Raw genomic sequence first — 20,534 nt, forward strand, 5'->3', positions numbered from 1 at the left:
TCTAAAGCTAAGTACCCCATTGGGGATCCTTTTTTCTTGCTCTAACCGATGTCAGAAAAAGTTAACAATTGTCTCACCTGTGGAAAGCAAATACAACACCAAGACTTTCATTCTTACCGCGTGACTTGTTTAGGCCCTGACCACAGCGTCCCCCGTTGTCACTTCTGTGCTTTGTACAACACCAGAACTATCCATTGTTGGGCCCTTATTGTAGCTAGAAATTTTTGCTTACAATCCTCAAACTCCGATATGGCTTCGGTAAGCCACCCGACAGGAGATCTTCCAAGAAAACGTAAAGATAAAGACAGAGACAGACCACACAGGTCCAAACCTACTGACGAGACTCCCGTTAAGCTAGTCATCAGTTCTCCGGTACTCAGTGAGGCACTTTCCAAGCCCCTGATGCCCACTTTTTAGGATTTGCAGGCAGCTACCAAGACCCTTTCGGAATCTGGTATGCCGCAAAACTCTTCTTCGACTAAGGATCCTGCAGTCATCTCTACCTTGGATGGGTCCGGAGCCACTGAGCAGGCACCGGCTTCTGAGGAAGTGCTTCACACTACCGATTCTTGACACAAACCGATGTCTTTCACGACTACCGTTCTTTCAAAAACGACCATGTTTCTTAGGCCCAGGGTACAAACCACACCCAAGAAACCGATGACCCAATCTCAGGCACCTGCTTTCTTGCATCAGTCTCAAATGCTTAAAATGGCAGAAGACCTTATTATGCTGATCAGGGAAAGCCAAGCTACCCCCTCCAAAAGGAAAAGAGATCTGTCCCCTGTCGTTTTGTCTGAACAAGAGTCAGATGACTCTGATGCATCTGAATATGAAGACAGGCAACCCCTCTCTACTTATGAGGATTCTGATGCAGAGGATTCCATCCCTTCAGCCTCTGCCCCAGAGGATTTTTCCTTTGGGGAAACCCTTCATACCTTAAGGGAGCATTTCCAATGGGAGAATCAGGACTGCCCTGAGTCTAAAAAGAGACTCAATGAATTCTTAGATCTTCCACAGCACAGACCCTTGGCCATCCCCCAGTCCTGGATGTTGTGGAGGATGTTTTCCTGGAATCCCGCTTGACTCCTGACACCCTCCTTCCTGCACCCAGAAAACTAGACAGGTACTACAGAGTCCCTGACTCTCACATATTTATTTTTAAAAATCCTACTGCTGACCCTGAGGTAATTTCTCAAGGGCCTAAAGGGATTAAAGCATCCTCTGCTAAGAATCCCACCCCCTCAGATAGGGATTCCTGAGCACTAGACAGATGGGGTAAATAAGCATACACCTTAGCTAATCTTGCTGTCAGAGCACTAAATTGTCAGTTCCATATGCTAACATTTCAGCAACATACCCTGGAACTCCTCAAACAAAAAATGTCTTCCTTTCCTGCTTGTGCAGAATCTAAAGAGTTACAAGAGTTAATGCATTCTGTAAGTCAAGTAACTTAAGACACCTTGCACTGTGGTTTTGATGCCGTAGAAGCTTCTTGCAGGGCAGCAGTCACCGGATCTGTCATTAGAAGGCATGCATGGCTTAAGGAACAGCCCTTGTCAGACCATGCCAAATCTAAATTGTTGGATGCCCCCTTGCACAAAGACAACTTATTTGGCACTAAAGCAGAAGAGGTCTTAAAAAAGATGGAAGAAAAAGAAAAATCTATGCAGACAGTTAAGGGTTTTTTACAGGTCCAGCCACCCAGGTTCAGCAAGCATTGTCCCACCAAGCACTGGTCCTTTCCTGCTCCCACTAGGCCAGTTCAGCCCAGACCCCAGGGAACCAGACCCCCCCCCCCAGACAGCAAACATTGAAAATGCAGAGATCTAAGCAGTGGACTACCTCCACTTCAAAACCAGGAAGTTCTAAGCCACCCCCTTATGATAAGAATGCACAATGACTCACCTCCCCCACCCACTCCCTCTGCCCACCTTCTCTTACCCCTAGGAGGAAAACTCTCTTTTCACACAAGCACCTGGGCCACCATTACCAACGTCCACTGGGTTCCCAACATAGTGTCCCAGAGATACACATTTTCTTTCCACACCCTTCCAACTCCAAAATGGTTCCCAGCTCTACCTCCAAACCAGTGGGCAGAGGAGCAAAAGGAAGTCCTTTCCCTGCTGTCTATGAGGGCAGTACAGCACGTTCCTGCAGAACAGAAAGGCCAAGGTTTCTACTCCAGACGTTTTCTGGTACCCTGGCACCTCATCCTCTGTCTATCCATTCTAAACACCTTCCTGGTGATCCCAAAATTCAAAATGCTCACCCTCCAGCAGCTGCTACCCATGCTGTCCAAGGATGCTTGGCTAGCCACCCTAGATCTAAAAGAGGCCTACCTCCACATTCCTATCAGGGAATCATGCAGGAAATATCTCCATTTCAGGCAGGATCTCAGCAGTTTCAGTTCTCTATGATTCCCTTTGGCTTATCTACTGCTCCCAGAGTTTTCACAAAATATCTGGCTCCGGCCATTGCCTTTTGCAGACAAAGGAATATCCAGATTTACCCATACTTAGACGACTGCCTAATTCAGGCAGATAGCCAGAAAAAGCTGCTCAAGCACCTGGCCTTTGTAGAGTCCCTACACACCTCCCTAGGGTACACAATCAATGAAAAGAAATCCAAACAGGTGCTCACCCAAAGGATTATATTTCTGGGAGCAAGCCTGGACACGGCATCCCAGATGGCATTCCTTACACCAGAAAAGCAAATTTTCCTGACAGCCTTCGTCTCTCAACTAGCCACCAGACCCCAGCTATCTGCAAGGAAAATCCTACAAGCTCTGGGGTTCATGGCATCTTGCATACTACTCATTCCATATGCCAGACTGCATATGAGGAAACTTCAGTGGTATCTAAAAAGCCTTTGGTGTCAATACTGTCAAGACCTGGAGACTCTTATACCTATAATTCCTTGCCTCAGAAAAGATTTTCTTTGGTGGGCAACAGCATGCTCCCACAACAAGGGACTACCTTTCTCACCACCCCCCACCACCCAGACCCTCACCACAGATGCATCATACTATGCATGGGGTGCACACCTGGATGGCAGGTGCATACAGGGCCAGTGGAGCCCACAGCAAATCCCTGTACACATCAGCCAAAAAGAGATGATGGCTGTCCAGCACACCTTGATAGCTTTCAAGCCCCTTCACTCCCCAGGGGCTCTCCTGATCAAAACAGACCAACACCATTGTGATGTGATATATCAACAAGCAGGGAGGGACTCACTCCTACCCTCTATGCAGACTGGCCATGACCCTTTGGCACACAGCCTCTGCCATGCAACTCCACCTATTAGCACAATTCCTACCAGGTTCTCTCAACTTTCTGGCAGACCACTTAAGCAGAAATCTTCTGAACCCACACGAGTGGCAGCTCAACAGAAGAACCCTCACCCTAATAACTCAGAAATGGGGCACCCCGAAGGTCGACCTTTTTGCCTCCCACACCAACCATCAGCTCAGTAAATTCTGCACCAGGGAGCATCACTGTATGCCTTGGAAAGTGGATGCCCTGTCCTTCCCCTGGGTCAATCTATCAGTCTATGCCTTTCCTCCACTACCTCTCATCCCCAGGTTACTGCTCAAAATAAAGGAGGAAAAACCAAGGACAATTCTTATAGCTCCAGACTGACCTGACAAGCACTGGTACCCCTTGCTGTGCAGCCTGTCCCCACTGCCACCATGGCATCTTCCTCAGATTCCAAACCTCCTGACCCAGAGGGAAGGGGAATTCATGCATCCCCAATTGCAGGCACTCAGTTTGGCTACTTGGCGTATTCCCTATCCCCCAATCAATCTAACAAACTCAGTAAACAGGTTCTAGATGTTATACGTGAGGCCAGATGCCCTAGCACTAGAAAGTCTTATGCTGACAAATGGAAAAGGTTCTGCACTTGGATTCAGGCTAAGGGAGCCAATACGGCACAGCCCTCCCTCCCTCTCATCCTGGATTACTTAGCTGACCTGCTACACAATGGCCTCTTTTTTTGTCTATTAAAATTCATGCCTCTGCAATCTCTGCTCATTTTCCCACTGAGCAGCCCCTTTTCTCACACACTTTGATCAAACAGTTCCTAAGAGGGACTAGCAACTTGAGGCTACCCAAAAGAGCACCAACCCCAGCTTGGGACCTTAACTTTGTGTTGGAAAAGCTCACCCTGCTCCCCTTTGAACCAGCTTCTTCTACAGAGCTAAAAATTTCTCCTGGAAGACAGCTTTCCTTCTGGCCATCACTTCAGCCAGAAGAGTCTCCGAGCTGCAAGCACTCATGGCTGTGGAACCCTTCATCATCTTCCATGCTGACAGGGTATCAGGACTAACACATCCTTCATGCCCAAGGTGGTGTCCAGTGTGTCTCTCAACCAATTTGCCCACCTTTTTCCCTAATCCCTTGAACACAGGGGAAAGGATCCTGCACTCTCTAGATCTGCACAGACAGCTCAGATTCTATCTAGATAGGACTAAATCCTTCAGAAAGTCTGATCAGTTGCTGGTTAGCTTTGCTACTGAGGCAGAAGGCAAAGCCATCTCCAAACAAACCATTTCTAAATGGATAGCACACTGCATCCATTTCTGCTACAAACAACATGGAAAGCCTCCCCCCAGGGGGGTCAGGACTCACTCCACCAGAGCAGCCTCCACCTCTGCAGCTTTCCTCAGAGGAGTCCCCACCAGGGACATCTTGGAGGCTGCCACCTGGACAGCTGTTCACACTTTTACCAAACATTACCACCTGCCTCTCATCTCCAAATCCAGGCCAGGGCTTGTCTCTGCAGTCTTGCAGGGCATCCTAGCTAGTCTCTAGTTTCCTTAACTGCCTCCACCCATTTCCTCAGCTTTGGTAATCAAACCAAATGTGATGACTGCAACAGTGAAACACAAAGAACATAGTACAGTTGTTTACATTTACCATAAATATAGATGTTCAAGTGTATTCACTGTTGCAGTCCTGGTTTCCCTCCTTCCATCCCCCTTTTTTCTTCTCTTTCCTTACAAGGGACATATTGGTATTTACTTTCTACTGGTGGGGTTCTTCCACCAGAACCTGGCTCCTTCTTGGGGGCACCTGAAAGGTTAGGGCAAGAAAAACTGATGTAATGGTGTTGGCTGACTTACTTTATACTACTGATGACCTGACGTCAGTCCTGAAGTGACAGCAACTGATGCAGAAATACTAAGCCTCTGGTATTCGGGCCGGCCTAGGGCTACCCTGGCAAGGATAACCCACATGTGATGACTGCAACAGTGAAAATACTCGAACATCCACATTTATGGTAAGTGTACACAACTGTACTTTTGTGTGAGCCTGGAGGTTATTAAGGATGAGAGCCCCATAAAGAAGAGTGGGGAGTACATAAATAGTGGCAAGTGTAGCTTTAGTTGCATCGGTGAAAAACTTTTTTGGCTCTGTAAAGCATCCCTGGTTTTATGAGTTTTTTTATGCAGTTTTGTATATGCAAGTTGAACGTAAGATTATCATCCATTATCACCCGTAATAGCTTGCTATGAAAAGTGACTTCACTGGTTGTATTATCAAGAGAGAGGACTTTAAATTTATTTATTTATTTTTTTCTTGAGAGAGGGATTTGGAGAAAAAAGTAGTAGTTTGGTCTTTTTTGGGTTCAGCATGAGCTGTGAGTTAAGAAGCAATGTTGTAGTGGCCCTGAGTAATTTTTTGGTGGTGTACCATGTTATCAGATGTGTAAATGAGAGTAGAATCATCTGTGTATTGTATTAGCGTGGCCTGCTATATGGAAGTATAGAGGGTGTTGGTGAAAATGCTAAAGAGAAGGGGACCAAGGATAGAGCTTTGTGGTACACTGGTGGTCACTGTTAATTAAGGAGAGAGAGTGAAGTGCCATTTTACTAAGTAATAACTATTGGACGGGTAGCTTTTGAACCACAGAAGGGTGGGCTGAGGAGACATAATTAGGACATTTGAAGTAGAAGTTTGCTGTGACAAACTGTGTTGAAGGTTTTAAACAAGCCTAGAAATAAAGAAGTGACTAGTTAGCCTTTATCTCTCTAGCTTTATTGACAGTATCTATATAGGTTAGAAGGGCAGTGCTAGTACTATGGGAAGAATGGAAGCCATGTTGTTTAGAGGATAGAATTTCTTCCTGTAGGGGATAACCTAGCAATTGTTTTAGAATACATTTTTCACGTGTTTTGGTGAGGGGAGATAAGACTGCTATAGGTCTAAAGTTATTAATTGTTGAATTTCCTCCTTTGTGCAGAGGGATAATGCATGTCTTTTTCCAGAGAGAGGGAATGTGGGAGTCTTGGACTGACCTATTTATAAAGCAATCCTTTTGGCTGCTGTTTTTAGGTATTTGCTTGAAAGGTCATCAGCTGAAGAATAGCATGGTTTAAATTTGTTTTAAGAGTAGTTTTATATAGGCTGTGGGCACAGGTTTGAAGGTGAAAGTGGATGTGGTGATATGGGGTTGTTGGGTAGGGTTGAGATTAGATGTTTGGAGTATCCTTGATTAAAGATGCTTTACTGTCTATAAAAAAGAGTTGAACTGTATTGCATTTTTGAGTGGTGAGTTATCGGGAGAGGGACTTGGGTTGAATTTTTGGCCGAGATGTAAGAATTCTTTAATGGGTGTCCAAAATTTTTGGGGGTTATGTTTAGTATTATTCTGAAAGTTATTATAGTTTAGTTTTTTTGTCTTCATTTATTTGCTTTTTAGTATGATTGCAAAGCATTCTGAAGTTTTCAAGATATTGAGGTGTTTTATATTTTTGCCATTCTTTCCATGCTTTTTCTCTACCCTGCATTAACATTCTACTGTTTTTGGATAGATAAATCACATTATTTGTTTTCAGTCTCTTCCTTCTTGGAGGAGCAAGGCTGTTTAGGATATTTAGAAAAGTTGTTTTGAATTCAAGTGCAGCATAGTATAAGGGGAGGATTTTTAGGAAATTTAACTTAATAGATGATAGTAATGAACATTTCTGGGTTAAACTTGGAAAGGTTACGTGTTGCTTTGTAAATATGCTGTTTAACTGGATGTGTGAGATGTCTAGTCATATAGACTGGAAGATGATCACTGAGAGAGTCTGGCATTGTACCTGTGGTGGAGTTATTTGCTATGGTCTGATACCAGGATCCAGTCTAATAGAGAATTTGATGTCTTGCTATAATGTTTGGGGCTATTAATTTGTCACATGAAACCATGTAAGTTCATGCTTGATGTAGGGGAGTTATGTCCAACCAATTGACATTCACATCACCTAGTAACATTTTTTTCTTGTGGAAGTGTTATGGCTATGCAATGTGGGATATCTTGTATTGTCACCAGGAAGGATATAAAAGACAGTAACATATTTGTTTATAACTGTTTATTTTGAGGAAAGCAATACGAAGCTCTGCTGAACTGAATTTTGGTGTTGGTTTGCTGTAAGGAGAAATGCGGTAGGTATTGGGAAATATTAAAGTAGTATCACCATCTTTCCTCTTTTTACAGTCATTACAGATGATATTATAACCAAGAGGTATATCTTCTGAGTCATTTATGCTGGGTTTAAGCCAAGTTTCAGTTACAGTGAGAGCATCAGACTTATGTTGGATAACCCAGTCATGTAGTTCAGCAGTTTTATTTCTTATAGGTTCATAGATGTTTACTAGGCTAATGACCACAAGGGCCTTTATAAGCCTAGCCATGCATCCCAATCCTCTGACAAGTTCTGATACCCTTGATAAGTGTAAGCATGGGCCTGGGAGATGAACCATTTACAGGTTACCCGAGTCCATTAGAGACACAGGTGCCAAACCATGGATGAATTTCCGGTTTCCTATCCAGTTGTCCAAATTGCACTTGAATTGGGTTAGGGAGGAGCTCTGCTTCACATGGATGGGGAGCCTGTTTCATAGACTGGGTAGTCCCTGGGATATATACCTATCTCTCCAGCAGGTCCTATTTATATCACAGGTAAGGTTCAAGTCTTTAGAATGGGTAATTCTGCTACTGTTTATTTTGTGGAACAGGAGGAGGTCCATCTGAGTGGGGTCTGACAGTGTCCTGTATGCCAGGCATAGATCTCCCCTCAAAAGCCTGTAGGAGACAGAATACAGGGATAGGGCCTTGAGGCGCTCTGCATAGGACATGTTACTTACACCCTGTATTCATTTAGTGAGGAACCTCTGTGGATGTTCCAGTTGTTGGATATACCTGGTAAGGTACATACCAAAGGGTGCATTGTTCTCAATGATAGGTCTGAAGAATGCTGGATACAGTGGAACAATGACTTCCTTTGACTTAGATGCCATACATTTGTTTATAAGTTGTGCATCATAGAATGATTTCCTCACCACTGTAGACACGTGATGATCAAAGGCTAGATTACTATCTATGTGTGTCCCTAAGTCCCTGACTACTGGGTCAACTCTAAGGAGTGTGTTGTCGTTGTGATACTTACCAGGGATGGATGACGTCCCAAAGGATACTATTATGCATTTCTTGGCAATTAGTTTTAGTCCATGGCTCTGACACCAGTTATTTGTCTGTGCCAGCCCCTCTTGGAGAACATTTGTGTCAGTGTGAGATCTGCAAATTTAGTTAGCCACAGACCACTGATGTTGGCTTTGACTTCTGAGAAGTAAATGCCAAAAAGGAGCAGTCCAATGACTGATCCCTAAGGGACTCCACTTGTGACTGGCCTCTTTGTAGAGGTGGACTCCCCAATTCTAACTTCCTGGGTCCTTTCTGTGAGCCAGTTGGCTATCCACCGGGTGACGTATGGGTTTGTACCTAACCTCTTGAGTTTGTTAACAATGCCCGAGTGGGGTAGTGTGTCAAATGCCTTGGCCAGGTCAAGGTAGGCAGTGTGAACAATTTTGCCCTCATCCATTGCTTTGGTGACCTTCGCAAAGAAGTCCACCAGGTTGAGTAGGTGTGATCTGCCCTTGACGAAACCAGGCTGGGTTGGGTCCAGTGTTTGGAGGTTTATTATATCTCTCTTGATCATCTCCATGATAATTCATTCCATGGCTTTAAATATAAGACTAGTGAGACTTATGGGTCTGTTGTTTTCAGAGTCTGCAGATGGCCCATCTTTGTGAAGAGGGATAACTGTTGCCTTTCTCCATTCATAAGGCACAAAGCCTGTTTGGAGGCTACAGTTAAATGGTAATTCCAGAGGCCTTGATAGGTCATGTTTTATGCTATTTAGAAGGTGTCCTGGGATATTTTCTGGGCCCATTGATTCAGTGTTCTTGGTCTTAGAGAGACCATTAAGGACCTATTCCCTAGGGATACTAGGGTGAGTTATATTTGATGATATTTCCTGAGGGAAGGTTGCAGGGGAGAGAGGAGTAAAGTTGGAGCTGAATTTATCAGCCAGGAGGTTTATTATATCTTCTGGCTCAGTATAGGTGGCTCCATTTACAATGAGCTCTGCTCACAATTGTGTATTGCCTTTGAGGTTGCAGACATAGCTAAAGAATGCTTTGTTGTTGTCCTTGGCCTCGGAGGCTAAACTTACCTCAAATTTGGCTTTGGTAGACTTTATTTGTCCTCTGAGTTGTTTGTTTAGTTTGATGAGAGTGATTTTATTCTTCTGGCTGCTGTACTTCCAAATTTTTGCCATGATTTTCTTCCTCCTGTTATACGTCCAGTTGATTTTGTGATTCCACCAGAGTGACTTGTTTTTTGAGTTAGTTCTGTACTTCTTCCTGATGGGTACAGCTGTCTCTATGCTGCTATTAACATGCTTGTACAGGATTTCTGTGAACAGTTCTGCATAGGCAGAAGTGTTCATAGGGTTTATAGGGGCTTGAAGTTTTGCCAAGTTCTCAATAGCAGGAGGTTAGCCTTAGAATAGTTCCTAAATATTCCCGGTTGAGCTGGGGGTCCAGGTTTTATTTTTACTTCAAAGGAGACCATTTTGTGGTCTGACCTTACCAGGGAAGGCATTACAGAATGGGTTGTGCAGCACTCTCCCATATTAGTGAGGACCAGAGCCAGTGTGGTTGCACCCCTTTTTGGTGAATTGACTATATGGTCCAGGGTATTTGTGTTTACAAAATCCAGGAATCTTTGTGCATATATGTTTCATGTCGTATAGGATTCCCAGTTAATAGTGGGGTATTTAAAGTCACCCATGAATATGGTATTGGGTTGGATGATTAGTGTTTCTAATATGTTTAAATACATGGTATGGGTTTCCTTGGTCATAGAGGGGGACCTATAGCTTGCAAGGAAGTAGTATTGGATTTTACTTATGGTGATTTCAACATGGAACAGCTCAAGTGCATTGTCCTGTTTGACCAGCCTTGAAGTATATTTATTTTTGAATTAAATAGAGATACCTCCACCTTTAGTCCCTGCCTGTGAAATAGCTGGTCTAACTGTGTGGAAGGCATTATAACCTTGCACTGTTGGTGTGCTCTCCACGGCTTTAAAGCATGTCTCAGGGACCACACAGACATCAGCATTCTGTAGGGTAAAGAAAGCTTCCTGGGAGTGGAGTTTTTGTTTAGGCTGCTAGCATTGAGCAGTAATACCTTTACATTTTCTTGGTTTTGATTTTCTATGTTGGAAGTACTTTTAGTTTGGCATTGCTTAAAAAAGGCACTATGGGGGAAGACAATGTTCTAGCTAATATTTGAAAGCCTAGACGGGAGAGGTGCAGACCATTGCTGGCAAACCAGCATAGTGTGTTGACCATGTCCTTCCATGCTGACAAATATTGCACCCCCTTAGAATGACACCAGAAACTAAGCCAATTATTAAAGTCTATCATTTTTTGTTCATATTGTGGCATTATTCTTGGAGAAGGTAAAATGCTGCTCAATGCTAGGCTCATACCAGTATGAGACACATAGGTTCATATGTTCATAGTAGGTACTCGGCTATTGGCCCTCAGCCCTATATAAGCCTAGCCAAAAAAGTTCCCTAACTTTCGCCACCCAAGAAAATTATTTTCCTGTACCACTGTCGAGCAGAGCCACAGAAGTGATCCCTAGGGTGAATTTTTTATTTCCCATCCAGTTGTCAAGATTTTTCTTAAAGAGGGCTAATGAGAAGCTTTCTTTGACATGAATGGGTAGCCTGTTAAAGAACATGGGAAGTCTCTGGGACAGGAATCTATCCCTCCTGCATGTTCTGTTTATTGTGGTGACAAGGTTTAGGTCCCTGGAGTGTGTGGCTCGGAGAGATTGGGATTTCTTTAAGTGTAGCATGTCCAACAGATTTTGACATGGCTTTGTATGTCAGGCAGAGGTTGCCTCTGAGTAGGCAATATGTGACAGAACAGAGCTGGAGTTTTCTGAGACGGTCTGTGTATGACATCTGTTTGATGCTGGTAATCCTCTTAGTGAGGTATTTCTGTGGCCTTTCTAGTTGTTGTAGATGTCTTGCAAGGTATGTGCCAAACGGGGTGTTGTATAATGGGTCTGATGAGGGATGAGTAAAGAGGAACAATGACCTCTTTTTTTGTGGAGAAGAACCCCTTTGTGATGAGGTGTGCCATGTAGAAGGATTTCCTGACTACTGTGGCGATGTGATTATCAAAGGAGAGACTACTGTCCGCCTGTGTCCCAAGGTCTTTTATCTAACTTTCAGGGTTTAGTAGGCTACCGCCTATGTGGTAGTTCATGGATACAGTGTTTTTCCCAAAAGGGGATGACAATGCACTTCTTGGCATTGAGCTTGAAGTCATGACTTTGACATCAAGCATCAGTTTCATTGAAGCCCCTTTGTAGAATGTCCACATCATTAGGCGATTCTATTATGGCTCCTAGTTTGCAGTCGTATGCGAACTTCATTAGCCAAAGACCTGCTGTGTTAGCCTGGACTTCTGAGAAGTAGATGCCAAACAGGAGAGGACCCAGGCCTGAACCCTGTGGTACTCCACTTGTCACTGGTCTGAAGTCAAATTTGGAGTCGGCTACTTTCACTGTGTGGGTTTTGTCAGTGAGCCAGTTGGCTACCTATCTCATGACATAGGGATTTATGCCCAGTTTAGCGAGTTTGTATATAATTCCAGAGTGGGGGATGGTGTTGAAAGCCTTGGTGAGGTCAAGATAGGCTGTGTGCACCACCTTACTCTCGTCCCCGGCTATGGTGACTGCTTCAAAGAAGTCAATCAGGTTTAGGAGACATGATCTACCTTTTACAAACCCAAACTGAGTGGGGTCCAGAGTTTGGAGGTTACCTATGTCTTTGTTTATAAGCTCCAAGATGATATGTTCCATGGCCTTGCAGATCAGGCTTGTCAGGCTAATGGAGTGGTAGATCCTGGGGTCCATAGTGGCACCCCCTGTGTGTAGTGGGATAACCATTGTTGTGTGCCGTTCATTAGGCACAAATCCTGAAGTGAGGCTATGACTGAACATGGTACTTAGGTGGGGTGCCAGTTCATTCTGTAGTTCATGCAGAACACAGCCTGGGATGTTGTCTGGTCCCATGGATGCTGTGTTCTTGGCTTTGGAGAGTGAGGTCTTTACTTGTGCGACCGTGATTACAGGGGGCTTTGCATTCTTCTGGTATAGAGATAGGCCCTTTGGAGGGTGGGGGTGGGGGGGTAAAATTTGCACTGAATGTATCTGCTAGGATGTTGGCAATATCAGTTGGTTCTGTGTATCTAGTGCTGTTGTGCTGTAGTTCAGAGCAGATCTGAGTGTTGCCATTGAGATTCTTGACATAGCTGTAGAATGCTTTGTGGTTGTCTTTAGAATCAGTGGTGATTTTATTTTCATAACTAGCTTTAGAGGATTTTATGAGGGATCTCAACTTCTTACTGAGACTGACCAAGGAGTTCCTGTAATCAAGGGATTTTACTCTTTATGTTCTAGAGTTTGTTTATGACAGGGGACCACCAGATTGGCTTCTTTTTTTTGGAGGATAGCATCTTGGTTCTGTTGTGGATGGCACAATCTATGCACTCATGTATGTGCTTATACAGTGCATTTGTATAGGATTCAGCAATTATACCTCTATTTTCCGTCTGTGTGGGTGTCGCAAAGTTTGCCACTTCTGTCCTAAGAAGTATGAAGTTGGCTTTGGAGAAGTTTTTTACAGTGGTTTCCATAATGGGGGATGGGGGTGGGATATGCATGTCTAGGGTGATTAGCTTGTGGTTGGATCTGACCAGCAAGGAGTTGACCTTTGGCGTGGAACATCAGTTACCCATATTGGTAATGACCAGGTCCAGGATATTGCTGCCCCTGGTGGGGGTATGGACAAGCTGATCCAGGGTGTTGGAATTTATGATTTCCAGAAAACGTTGAGCAAATTAGTTAGTACATGAGTAGTTTTCCCAGTTGATGGTGAGGTAGTTGAAATCACCTATTATTAGGGTATTGGGCTGTACCGTAATATTTTCCAGTATATCAAGAAACGTGGAGTGGGCAACCTGGGGCATAGTAAAGGATCTGTAACAAGCTACAACCTGGATTGCAGTCTTACCCAGTGTTAGTTGCACTTGGATAATTTTGGATGCATTATGTTGAGCAACTAGCCTGGAGGTGTGGATATCCTTTATTGAATATCGACATGCCTCCTCCTTTAGTGTTTCAGTCCAGTTTAGGCGGCCGAAAGGTGTGGTATGAATTATAGCCTGGTAATGCAGGGGTGCTCTCTGGAGCCTTGAACCAGGTCTCTGTCACTGCACAGATGTCGATGTTCTACATTTTAAGGAGTTCCTCGAGTGAGTGCATTTTGAGATTTAGACTTCTAGCACTGAGTAGCATTGCCCTCAGATTTTGCTTGCTTGTACCTGCTACGGTGGTGAGTTTGTCATTTGTACCTTGCCTAAAAAAGGCACTATAGGGGTGGCAAGAGTCTTAGCTAGTATCCGGAATTCCAGGGGTGACAGGCCCAGGCCATCTCTGCCAAAGCATCATGGTCTGTCAATCATGTCTGAAAGCTCTATGATGTCTCTCTTCATATAGTCTAGGGAGGTACATCTCAAGTCATTTACTCCCACATGAACTATGACCGAGTCATATTGGTAATTGTGGTCCAATGACCTGAGTGCATGTGTAATGTGGTGGATCCTGCCCCGGATAAGCAACTGACCGTAACTTTCTCCTTACTCAGCCTGGTGAGAGAGACATCAGTATGTCTCATGATGGAGTCTTCAATGACTAGAATGTTGGATTGTGTATTAACTTGCCTTATGGGCTTAGAGATAGAGGCTCCATGAGATGTAGCTCTATGTGTTGATGTACGTGTTGTTTTGAAAGAGTGTGTTTGGGGCTGCTGAGGGTTTTTCTTATGTGCACTTTGTCTAGGAGGTCTTTGCAGTTTAGGAAGTTTACATGTAAGTGCCTCAGTATGTGTGGGTCTTTATGTCTGCTTTGAACTGTGCATGATGGGTGCAGCATGTGTACTACTGACAACCTTAATGACATCAGGAGTACTTTTATGTGAGAGCTTTGTCTACAGTGATGTTGAGTAAATACATCTCTCACATACCATATCGGTTTGTTTGAGCATTATACTTTTAACGTTTATTGCAGCAAAAATTACATCACCAGGGTTGGGAATTGGATGTTGCTATATTACAGAAGTGTGTGGGAGAAACTTCTCCTTGTGTTCATTGTGATAGGTGAAGCCAGGATTAGGGCGTATATCTCCTCCTAAAAGGATTTTAGTATATTGGGGAATTATGCATACTTGTCTTTTGGAGAAGATTCTTGCCCAGATGATCTTACAATTTCATTTCACTATATAGAATGAGTGTGCAATAATTTTATTTCACACATTCTGTCCTTTCTCACTGAAAATAAATGCATTTCATTTACCTGTGCTAACTCCAGAAATATCTGTTTGACTTCATATCACAAAGGTCAAGATCTGATCTCTGTGAATTCCTGCTGCATATGACAGTCATTTTGCATTTACCCCTCATTTGTTCACATCAGTAAGTCAGTCTGCAACTTGCATTGTTCTTCTTTTTGTCTTGACGTCTTAAAATTAAGTCTTTTATAACTTTTGCTTTTCAAACAGAATCGGCAACATTCTATCAGTATTCTTTTATTTCCCATATTCTAATAATATTTTACCGTTTGAAGTCTGGTATATAATATTCTGAATTTTTAAATAATCTTTATTGCTTGTTTCCTCAGGTAATAATAACACATTTTAGTCAACATGTTACAATGAACATGTCACTTTGCCTTTTAAGCTGATGTCTGAATACAGTCAGCTATAAAGCTGTTTGTCCACGTCTTTGCTGTGCATATCATGAAAATCATATTCACATTCTGTCCATGTTGTAAAAATCATACGCACATTCTATACGTATACATTTTGTCAGTTATAAAAATCATATTCATATACTGTTCATATCTCGAAAATCATGTGCACATGCTGTGCATATTGTAAACGCTGTGTAGTAGATGTAAACATAAGATAAAAACTTTTCCCATTAACAGAACTCTAACAAAATTTTGTTGTACCCTAATAACACTTGTTGACTAGATAGGTTCACTGGACATACAGTTCCTTTTCAGAAATGAATTGAAAGCAATGTATGGTTAAGTGACTTTCTCAAGTTCACATGGCAGCCAGTTGAGAACTGAAATAATCAAACCTTGTACCAGAGGAACTGCAGGTTGCCTTAACCCCCTTTACCAACTTCCAGACTTAATGCTGACATACTTTTATTCTTTTTTTTTAATTAGTCCAAGTCTGTTGGGTATCTAACACCATGACAGAAATGGACCCCATTCCTAAGTGAGAGTATGAGTAAAGTTCATGAAATTAGTATTGTTTTAATCTTTGATGTTAGCCAGAAGTGTTGTTCACAGAACCTGTGGTGTGCCCAGTATTGACTCCTTCTGCAATTTATATGGAGTTACATGTATTTGTAACATATCTAAGTATGATTGTAAATTCTTTTTTATAAGACCTATTGCTCCTGCTACTACTGAAACTGTCTGGGTATCCTTCTTCCACATTGCCCTCATTTCTGCCTGCAAGTCCTGGTATTTCATGACTTTGTGTCTCCCTGTAGGTAAGACACCGTAGTCACTGGGTGTAGCAATTTCAGTGATCAATGCCACTTTTATCTTCTTTTCAATGGCTACTATACCTGGTTTTCTCACATCTATTTTGAGCTGTTGGTAATGGGTGATCCCATGTGATATAAACATCATTGTTTTCTGTGATGCTTTGTGTCTCATATTTCCAATGTTTTTCAACTACTTCAATATTATAATGTTTGCAAAATCCCCAATGCAACAGTCTTGCCACATTAGTATGCCTTTCAGTATACAGCCCTTCTGCCATTACTATATCACAGCCAGCAGCTAAATGTGCCACTGTTTCCAATTCTGCTTTACAAAACCTACATTTGTCTGTTTCCCCCACATGTTCAATTGACATTGTAAACCAATGTGAAAGTAGTCCACTATTTTGGGCCACCAATATTTTTAAAAAGTTTTTATTGGATTTTCAATTTGTAAAATAATCACAACAATATTTACAGAGATTTGTGAACATAATAAATGAAAAAAATCCAACTAAACCTCACACACAAAAGAAAAAAACTATTTACAGGAGTATCCATTAACCATCAGATCATTCAAGTTATTATACATTACAGTAACTCTAAAATGCAGTTATTTTTGCTTGTCAAGCAGATCTCTAAGTTTTGTCCATGTATTGTAGCAAGAGGTAATCCTGGTTGTTCTTGACATAACTGTAATGATTTCCAGGTGACAGATTTCAGTTGCAGTATTTATAAATTATTTGAAGAAGGGTGTCAATTAATTCTTCCAATTCTGTATTATAACCTTTCTTGCTATAGATAGTATTGACTACAAAATGTGATATTTCATTTTTTAACACATATAGTAATAGGAGTGTTAAAACGGAGTAGTGATTTAGATAAAACAAACATCTCCAAAAAAGCCTTTAAAAGAGATTTATTTTATTCCAATAAGGTGTTAAGACAGTACAATTAAAAACCAAGTGTTGCCAAGCTGCTTTAAGTTTTTGTTTACATCTCCAACAAACTTGTTTCTGCTTGAACATTAATTCAATTTTATGTGGTGTGAAGAAAGATCTATGCAAACATTTCCAAGTAAAAGATTCCATATAAGAGATGAAGTTGTATATTTATGATATTAGAATTAATTTTTTTATCTTCTTCACTTGGAGGTCTATTATTAATTTGGGTAAAATAGTTTCAATAATTGTCATTGCAACTTCTTGTTTCTCTCCTCACAACTCTATATAATTTGGATAAGAGACCCTGTCCCAATGTGTTTTGTTGCATTAAGGATATTAGATATTCAATTAATTTTGGGATATGCTCTCTTATCCTTGTTTGCATTAACTTAATTCCCCCTTCTACATGTTGTCTGCAGGATTGTACATCTAGCCATGTCTTTATTTAAAGTACATTTGTTCTTTATATAATCAACAGAATGTAGCTTTTCATCTTTCATTAATTGAAACCAGTATAGCAGATTTGTCTTTTTAAATGTGATCATTATTTCTAACTTTGAGGTGGAGATGTTATTTTGGGTATATCCCATATGAAATATAAGGAAAATCCATGCTTTATATGCCAAATTTCTATATATAACATTTTTTAAAAGTGTTTAATATACTAGAAATGAAATAGGAGTCACTTGTTTGGTGACTTTTTCCTATAAGGTAATCCTTTAATAAGCAATGCAGATTGTTATTTAGTATGAGATAATTATTATAATATCTACTGTGCTTACAGTTTATAAAAAGATTTCCTAAATACTCTTTCTACCTAACTGTATAAGTGTTTTTAATCCAAAGTTATATATTTTTTATAATTGATGATAATGAATATAATTCTAGATCTGGTAGCCCTATCCCTCCTGCTGCCCAGTCTTTCATATGATGGTTTAAAGCAATTTTTGGTTTATTGGGGTACCAAAGAAATCTCAAAATTAAAGTGTTAAATTCTTTACTAGAACTTTTGTGTATGGGGGAGTAATGTTAGTAACTGTATTATGTAATGAGATTTTTGGTAAGATAATCATTTTGATTGTAGATAACCTCTTTCCCATAGTGAAGAACATTTTATTCCATCTGTCTATTAGATTTTTTAAACATCTCATAACTGTTCATGTACCAAACAAAAGAGCTGGACACTGCCTTTACTCATACACTGTCACTAAACTATGGAAATCACTTCCAACCACCATAAACGCCACTAGCTGCTTCTACAAATTTAAACTCACTCTAAAGAACTACCTACTAAATACTAAAATGCAAATAGATAAACATCCTACTCTCCTTGAGTCTTCCTCAAGCATACCCTAATCTTTACTCATCAAAACCAGTAGGAAACTCTTTTAAACAACTCTGTTCTTACTGTAAATTTCACTAACCTTAACTATCATTCCAGTCCTTCACTCCTTTAAAAGTACCCCACTAGTGATTTTTATTTCCCTTTATTAATTCTTTCAACCTAACATTACTCCCTAGTGATCTGTTCCTTTCTTAACTTTCAACCTATTTCAGTATTTACAAAAAAGTGTGTGTGTTTGTGTGTGTGTGTGTGTGTGTGTGTGTGTGTGTGTGTGTATTATATATATATATATATATATATATATATATATATATATATATATATATATAGTAAATTACTCTATTTTTCTCTCTGATATTGTAACTTCCCACAATTTATTACTCTGTTTCTCATTTTGTTATATTGTACTGTAATTTCTGTAAATTCTTGTAAAATACTGTGCAATCACAATGTGTTTGTGGAGTTTTTCTCCCCTGACCTCTGCTGAAAATGGGCTCCTGCCCCAGTCGGACTTTCCCGGTCAATAAATGTCAATAAACAAATAAATAGTTTTGTTTATACTGTTAGTATAATTTATTATATCTTTAATGTTATCTATTATAATTATTCCTAAATAATTTATTTTCTTCTCTTTGACAATATATTTAATGAATTTATTTTTGATTCTAATTCTTATTTGTATTTATAGGTAGGATTTTTGTTTTGTCATCATTAAATGTTAAACCAGATTTTCTTTGAAATACATCCATTGGAAAACTGCAGATAGAGAATTATCATTGTCATTTAATGTCAGTAGGATGTGATCAGCAAACTTGGGCCGCCAATATTAACCGTTTGTCTTTTGGTTTAAATTCACATCTTCTTAACCATTCCTGCATTCAGTCCTGACCAACGTGAGGTTGTTCCAAGAGTTTTCTATACTTACAACTATATTTATGCATTTTCCACGTTTCGTGCCTTCTCATCTTATCTTTCACCTTATATTCTTTCTTTTGTTTTTTTGATATATTCAGTTGCTGCAAGACTTTTATCTAGTTCTAGTTTGATTTCTATTCCTGCTTGACACCGATATGGTTAGGCTTATTTTATTTTTATTTTATTTTACATTTGTTGACCGGGAAAGTCCGACTGGGTATATGCCCATTTTCAGCGGAGGCCCGGGGAGAAAAGCTCCATATATTCAGACATATGAGATTTACATAATATAAGAGTACAATCTAGCATATCAGATGAAAAATGAAACAGTATAATTGTAGTAAAGACACAGTTCAACAGGAGAAATGACCTATATGTCAGAGTATAATATCACAAGGAAGGCTCCATATATTCAGACAAGCAGAATTTCACATAATATAAGAGTATAATCTAGCATTTCAGATGGAAAAAATATCAGCGTATTTATAGAAAAGACACAGTCTGACAGGTAATGACATATGTCAGAGTATAATAACAATGTAAGGTGCAAGACATTTGCCTAGTAGTATTAATTTCTCACAAAGAGAAAAGAGTAAACATCGTACTACAATCATCTACTAGTTAAAGGATATGAAGTAGTAATGAAATACTGATAACCTGTTGACAGCTAATAGTAGAGGTGGCAGCTAATTAGTGGTACAGGAGAAAGGGGGGGGGGTTAGTTGGGGTATGGACAAGGACATAGCCAGTGAGATTTTAGGTGTGCTTTAAGAGCATTTTTGATGCAACTGCAGGAAGGGAGAGTAGTTATGGCAGTGGGAAGTGAGTTCCAGGATGTTCTTCGTCTTCCATTGCTGCAGTCCTGACTATTGGGTATAGTCCGCGTCCCAGTCGGCCCGAATACCAGAGTATAAGGCTGACGTCGGTCTTGGCGCCTTAGACTGACGTCAGTACGTCAGGGTACTAATGCGCATGACCGACGCCATTTCCTCAGTCTTTTTTGCCGCATGGTCCGATGCAGAAGCAATTTTGCGAGTGCAGGTTGGCGTTCTGAGATTTTCCGAAACCGGGGTTTCAGACCGAAACAGAGTTGGCTAAGTAACGTTAGAACATTTTGGTTTTTTCTTGCCTTAGTATTTAACCGGATGTCAGAAAAAGTGAATAACTGTATTTCTTGTGGGAAGCAGATACCGCATAGGGATTATCATACATTGTGTATACCTTGTTTAGGGCCTGAGCACGACGTTGTTGGTTGCCGCTCTTGTGCTAGATTTAACAAGCGCACTATTAAGAGGAGGCTAGATTGTGCTAGGTTAGTGTTTGGGAAGCGTTGCAATTATAATATGCCGTCGGATGT

The 20,534-nt window shown here is 41.0% G+C and overlaps 1 protein-coding gene across 1 annotated transcript in view; it reads left to right on the top strand.

Annotated features, from left to right (window-relative positions):
- DYRK2 (dual specificity tyrosine phosphorylation regulated kinase 2) overlaps positions 1-20,534 on the top strand; it is a 678,008-nt gene that overhangs the window by 621,531 nt on the left and 35,943 nt on the right. The window lies entirely within an intron of this gene.

This window comes from Protopterus annectens, chromosome 11.part0 (genome assembly GCF_019279795.1).
Source record: "Protopterus annectens isolate FY-2018-M chromosome 11.part0, PAN1.0, whole genome shotgun sequence".
In the NCBI taxonomy this organism is placed as follows: Eukaryota; Metazoa; Chordata; order Ceratodontiformes; family Protopteridae; genus Protopterus; species Protopterus annectens.